Genomic DNA, 6,597 nt, shown 5'->3' with positions numbered 1-6,597 from the left:
GCTCTAACTTCCAAACCGGGAACCTAATTCAAGTCTCGTCTTCTCCCACAAGTCTCTCATGCCAAGGCGGTCATGTATGCCAAGTTTCGTGCTAATCCGACGCCATTTGGTGATTTGGGGGCGTTAACACCTCGAATTTTAAATTTCTTAAGAAACTAGTTTATCTAGACCAAAATCCGACTCTGACTCCCAAACTGGGAACCCGATTTGAGTCCCGTCTTCTCCCACAAGTCTCTCGTGCCTAGGCAGTCATGTATGCCAAGTTTCATGCTAATCCAACGCCGTTTGGTGATTTTGGGGTGTCAACACCTCGAATTCTAAGTTTTTTAAAGAACTAGTTTGTCTAGAGTGAAATCCAATCCAAACCGGGAACCCGATTCAACTCTTGTCTTCTCCCACAAGTCTCTCGTGTCAAGGCGGTCATTGTGCCAACTTTCGTGCCAATCCGACGCCATTTGGTGATTTTGAGATGTCAACACCTCAAAGCTAAGTTTCTTAAAGAACTAGCTTGCGTAGACCGAAATCTGACTCTAACTCCCAAACCGAGAACCCGATTCGAGTCCCGTCTTCCCTCATAAGTCTCTCATGCCAAGGCAGTCATGCGTGCCAAGTTTCGTGCTAATCCAATGCTATTTGGTATTTTGGGGCGTCAACACCTCGAATTTTAAATTTCTTAAGGAACTAGTTTGTCTAGACCGAAATCTGCCTCTAACTCCCAAATTAGGAACCCGATTCGAATCCCGTCTTCTCCCACAAGTCTCTCGTTGAAGGGTTTTTTTTCCACGATGGGACGGTTTTTTTTTTTTTTTTTATCATTAAGGGTCCAAGTGTGTGGCTTTAAGGTTAAAAGGGGTAAAATGATATTCAGTGATAGTTGAAGGGGAAAAGTGTAAATAACCCTTGTTTTTTTTCCCTAACTAGTCAGAACAGTTCATAATTTTTTTTTTTTTGATAAACAAAACAATCCCTGATGTTGATCAATATATATATGTACATATATTGATCAGCATGAGAGTTTACTTCAAAAATATTAATAAATTAAGTTTTATTTTAGGGGACTGAAATCCATGTATAAACAGAAATTTAAAAGCTTCAAATTAAGTAATCGAAACTACTAAATACTTATAAAAATAAAAATAAAAACAGATAAAAATCAGCAATACCTGGTATGCAACATAAAAAAATGAAATATGGTTCTTTTCTTGAATGACATCAGTAATTTTTTCTCACTGTTCTGGGGTTGGATCAATACCGTGAAGCAACACAAAAGATTCTTCAGGGGCACTTTATATACATACACACTTTCCTTAACATACAGTCAAAAATGCATCTACAGTCAAAAAGCTGATTTCCTTAATATGCAGGCACATTTTGTGGCACAACTAACTATATAAAAATAAATTTAAAAAAAAAAAAAAACAAAACCAAAACCAAAATAGAAAATCGAAAATAGAAAAAGGGATTTTTATTGATAAATTCATTTTAGAGTTGTTATAACCCATTAGGTCCACAAAGGAATATTATAACCTGATTAGTCCCATATACTTTTCTTTTTATTTCATAAGGTTCATTTTACTAATTTTATATTTTTACCTGGACTATTATGCCCTTATATATATATATATATATATATTGTGTTAATACACATAACACGTTGCCTCTTTTTTCATTGATTCAGTTTTGGCAGTTTTTATCTTTACGCTTTTGATCATCATTCTAATTCAGATGGATACATTTCTATTTTGCATGCTCATTCCAAGGCTTTGATGTGCTAAGGTTTCATTGTTGCTGTTGTAGTATGGTTCGGTGATTTTCGAGTGAAGACGACAAATTGGATGGTGTTCGGTTGTCACATTTTCTGGAGTATAACTTGTTCAAATAAGTTGTTTTCGAGTTACAGGACGATTGCAGGATTGCATGATTAAGGTTAGTATCATTTTAGTTATGAATACATGTTCAGTTTATGTTTTGATTTGTATGACGAATCAGATGCTTTGTTTTTTTATTGATATGGATTGGATGCTATGTTTGTTCAATTATATGCGTTTTACGTGGTCCTGTGGAGGGGAGGTCATTCAGATTATGTAAAGAATGTGCATGTTCTCATTTTACTTTGATGTATGCCTAATGAGGCTCTGTGTGGGTGATATAATTCAGAGTATATGTATTAATGTGAATGTTCACATCTTGTTAATATTATGTGAAGAATGTAGATGTTCTCATTTTACTTTGATGTTTGCTTAATGAGGCTCTATGTGGGTGATATATGCATTTTACATGGTCCTGTGGAGGGGATGTCATTCAGATTATGTGAAGAATGTGAATGTTCTTATTTTACTTTGATGTATCCATAATGAGGCTGTGTGTGGGTGATATAATTCAGAGTATATGTATCAATGTGAATGTTTACATCTTGTTAATATTATGTGAAGAATGTGCATGGTCTCATTTTACTTTGATGTTTGCTTAATGAGGCTCTATGTGGATGATATAATTCAGAATATATGTATCAATGTAAATGTTTACATCTTGTTAATATTGTGTGAAGAATGTGAATGTTCTCATTTTACTTTGATATTTGCTTAATGAGACTCTGTGTCGGTGATATAATTCAGAGTATATGCATCAATGTGAATGTTCACATCTTGTTAATGTGAATTATGGATTTAACACTTGAACTGTACACATAGGCATCTAATTTTGCACGATGTGAATTTTCATATCGTTTTGGATTATTGTTGATTGTTGTGTTGTTGTGTTTTTATAGGAGATGGATACCTTTTATGATATTGGTGTGTACATATGGTTACAGTACAACTGTAATAAATGTTGCCCGCACATTGTGTTATTCGCGTTTGATGGAGTGTTTGTGTGACAAATGGGGTGAGTTGTTTGCTAGTTCTATTTCATTGTTCTGTCGGCTACCTAGGATTAATAGGTGTGATTTGGACAATGAGAAAGAATTTCAAAACATGTTACTGCTTGCTAAATCAATGGGGGTACAACATGTAGAAGTTGTCGTTGAGTTGAAAAGTGATATTGGTCAGTCAAGTAGCTCTGGGTCGCTGCGTGTGGGGGTTAATGAAGAAATTGATGCACTACGGAGATTTTGCCACCATAAGGAGAAGGTGTTGTTGTCAGCCCCTTGGGCAAATGGTATTATGCATGCGGGACAACGGTTTGTTGGAGGTGCAAAAGAATTTCATGATGTTTTATGTAAGTATGCTATCCAATGTGAGTTTTAGTTTACGTATGTCAAGAACGAGACAACAAGAGTTATTGTTGTGTGTGCGATGCGTGAGGAGAGAGGCTGCTTGTGGGCTATACATTGTAAAGCACAACGAGCAAATGGTTTTTTCTACATCAATAGGTTTAGTGATTTGTATAGTTGTGGTGCGGATGTCCGAACATCAAAGAATCCGCGAGTTAGTTCTGATTTGTTGTCGAGTACCATATCTGAAATCGTGAGAGACAAACCGTTGACTCGGCCGTGTGAGGTGGTGACTATTTTGAAGAGGGATTATGGGCTAGATGTGAGTCACCACGTGGTATGGTTGGGCGTGGAGAAAGCAAAGGCCGTTATTCATGGAGATCACTCATTATCGTTTGACTAGCTGCGGTGGTATTCAGATGCTGTGATGCGTTACAATCCAGGGAGTTAGGTCAATATTGACTATGATGCGAGTAGTCAACAATTTTGTCGTTTCTTTGTATCATTCGCTGCGTGTATTTTTGGATTCAATTCTTGTCAGCCTTTATTATTCTTGTATGGAACATTCCTCAAAGGAAAGTACAAAGGTCAGCTACTTGTGGCAACGGCGAAAGATTGGAACAATGGTTAGTATTTTTTTTAGCTGTCTATTAATGTAAATATTCACATTGAGTGGCATAGTGTGGACATATGACAGATGATTACACAGTGTGTTCCACATTTACACTGGTGTCAATGTTTACATCAATACACATTGATGTGAACAATAACATAATATGACTGATGAGAAATTATCAGTAATGTGAACATTCACATTAGTATACACTGATATGAATGTTCACACCTGTGTCTAGTAAAGTGAGTTTATCCATTAATGGACGTTAATGTAAATGTTCACATCATTGATGTTTACAAATCCAAATCCAAAAATAACAATAGTAATAGGGCAATGTAGATATAAATATTCACATGACCTATTTCTTTTATATTGTTTTCTATTCATTTTGGAACATTGTGAACAGTTGTTTAATAGTGTTGTGTTATAGGTCTATTTCTTGTTGTATTTGCGATTGTTGATTCAGAGACCACGGCCAATTGGTCATGGTTTTTGCACGAACTTAAGAAGGTTGTTGATGGTAAGTATCAAATTACTTTTATTTCGGATCATAATCTTGGTCTGTTAGAAGCTATGCCAAAGGTCTTCCCATCGGCTCACCACGGTTATTGCTTACAACACTTGAAGAGCAATTTAAGAGACCGGATGAAAGGAATTGATAATGGATATAGGGATCACCTAGTAAGTAGTTTGGGTGACTGTGCTTACGAGCCAACTGTGGTAGGGTTACATGAAAAGCTTACAAAATTAAAAGAGGAGGGTAAGCAATGAGCACGTAATTTTTTCAAGGACTTGGCACCTAAGCACTGGACAAATTCATACTTCAGGTAATAGTAGTTTCCTAAAGTATTCCATTTGTCAAGTTTAGAATGGTAGCGTTGTGAATTTTCAGTTATGTTTTGTGGCTATGTGAAATTTCATATTCAGTTTCGAAGAAATTAAATTCCGTATTGTACAATGTTTGTGATGTTGTGCAAGGGCATGCGTTATGGGGAGATGACATCCAATGCGGCAGAGTCATTTAATAATTGGATTAAAGAAGCACGTAATCTTCGTATCACTCAAATGGTGGACATAATTCGTACTCAGTTGATGTGGCAAATATCTACATGGCGTGACCAAGCAAACAAATAGAATGAGCTTATTTGTCCTACATTCAAAACAATGCTTATGGATTCATTCAACGACAGCAGGTCTTGGCAAGTTAGCAAAGCCAATGAGGATGTGTTTGAAATTCATTCGATACCATCTGTTACAGTTGATATTGCAAGGCGTACATGTTCTTGCTTCACATGGCAAATCAACGGACTCCCATGTGACTATGCTGTTATTACTATTCAGAAGAGCCGCTACAATCTCAATGATTGTGTGGAACATTACTTTCATGTACAGACATATCGTGCAGCCTATTCGGGTGCCATATTCCCTATACCATCGATGGAAAAGCCGCATTTCGATCCCACGGACTTCACTATACACCAACCAACTGTGAAAAGACCATCCGGAAGACCGAAAAAGAATAAAATCCCATCAAGGGGTGAGAAACTGAAACTGAAACAAATAAGGTGCGGGAGATGTGATAAGTTGGGAAACCACAATCAGAAATCATGTAAGGAGCCGATATAGGGTGTACATTTTTTTCATTTCAACATTGTGTTTTACATGGAATTCTTATATTGATTTTTGAAATAAGATTGTGTTATGTTGGCAAACATTGTGTTGCAATAAGATTACATTGCGTTGGCAAACATAATAATGCATTAGTATTTGATTTGTGTTTTATTTTTAATTTTTTTAGGTACCAATCTGACATTTTTGTTGTTGTGTTAAGGATGAATACATGATGTTAACATTCATACTTGTGTAAGATAGTCACATTATGTGAATAATTGCACATGGGTTGAACTTTTAAACATTACTATGGTGTGAATATTCACATTCTTGTTACCGTTGACAGTATTAAAGTAGATGACATGAACATTTACATCAATGTAACCATTCATATCATCAACTCAAAAGATGTGAATATTCATATATGTATTTTGAAATATAATTGTCAGTGTTTGTTGCTAGGAAAAATAAGATGTTCTTGTGTATATTATGATGCATGCATGGGTGTGGTGTGAATATTGACATCGTTGCTGCCATTCACATCATCAAAAGTTACGATGTGAATATTCATATCATCAAATTATTAGCTATGATTATTGACTTATGTGTTAAGAAGCATCATATTCACACTTGTCATATTGTATTACAATAACACTTTAAGCAATATTCACATCCATGTAGTAGGGCTTTAAAACATAAGAATGTATATAATCATTCTGTGATGTGAAAATTCACATCATGTTGTGTGTCAAAAAAAAAAAATACAATCTCAATGTGCATGATCAACACAAAATAGGCCTCAAAATGCATATACATATATTGACTGAAAAATAGCAGTACAAGTAGTGATATAGAATTGATTTACAATTAAGCTAGTATGCTCCAATATGTCAAATCTATTGACACTAAATTGTCTTAAATGTGGATAACAGTTTTGGGTAACAGTGATAGGTGGACACCCCACACCTATAGGTTTTCACATTGCACTGTCTTTCTATGATTCAGAAAAAGGTGTACTAATGAGTCTCTTATTTGACACCATTCAAAGCGATTTAGGCTATCAACAATTTCTTCACGGTATACATGCGCCCTTATGATGTAACAAACTGCAGGCCAGCAATCCACCTCGAAAATGCAAACTTCTTGTTAGATTTTGAAA

This window comes from Camellia sinensis, chromosome 3 (assembly GCF_055761805.1).
Source record: "Camellia sinensis isolate YWXY chromosome 3, ASM5576180v1, whole genome shotgun sequence".
NCBI lineage: Eukaryota > Viridiplantae > Streptophyta > Magnoliopsida > Ericales > Theaceae > Camellia > Camellia sinensis.
Note: the sequence above shows the minus strand (reverse complement) of the source record.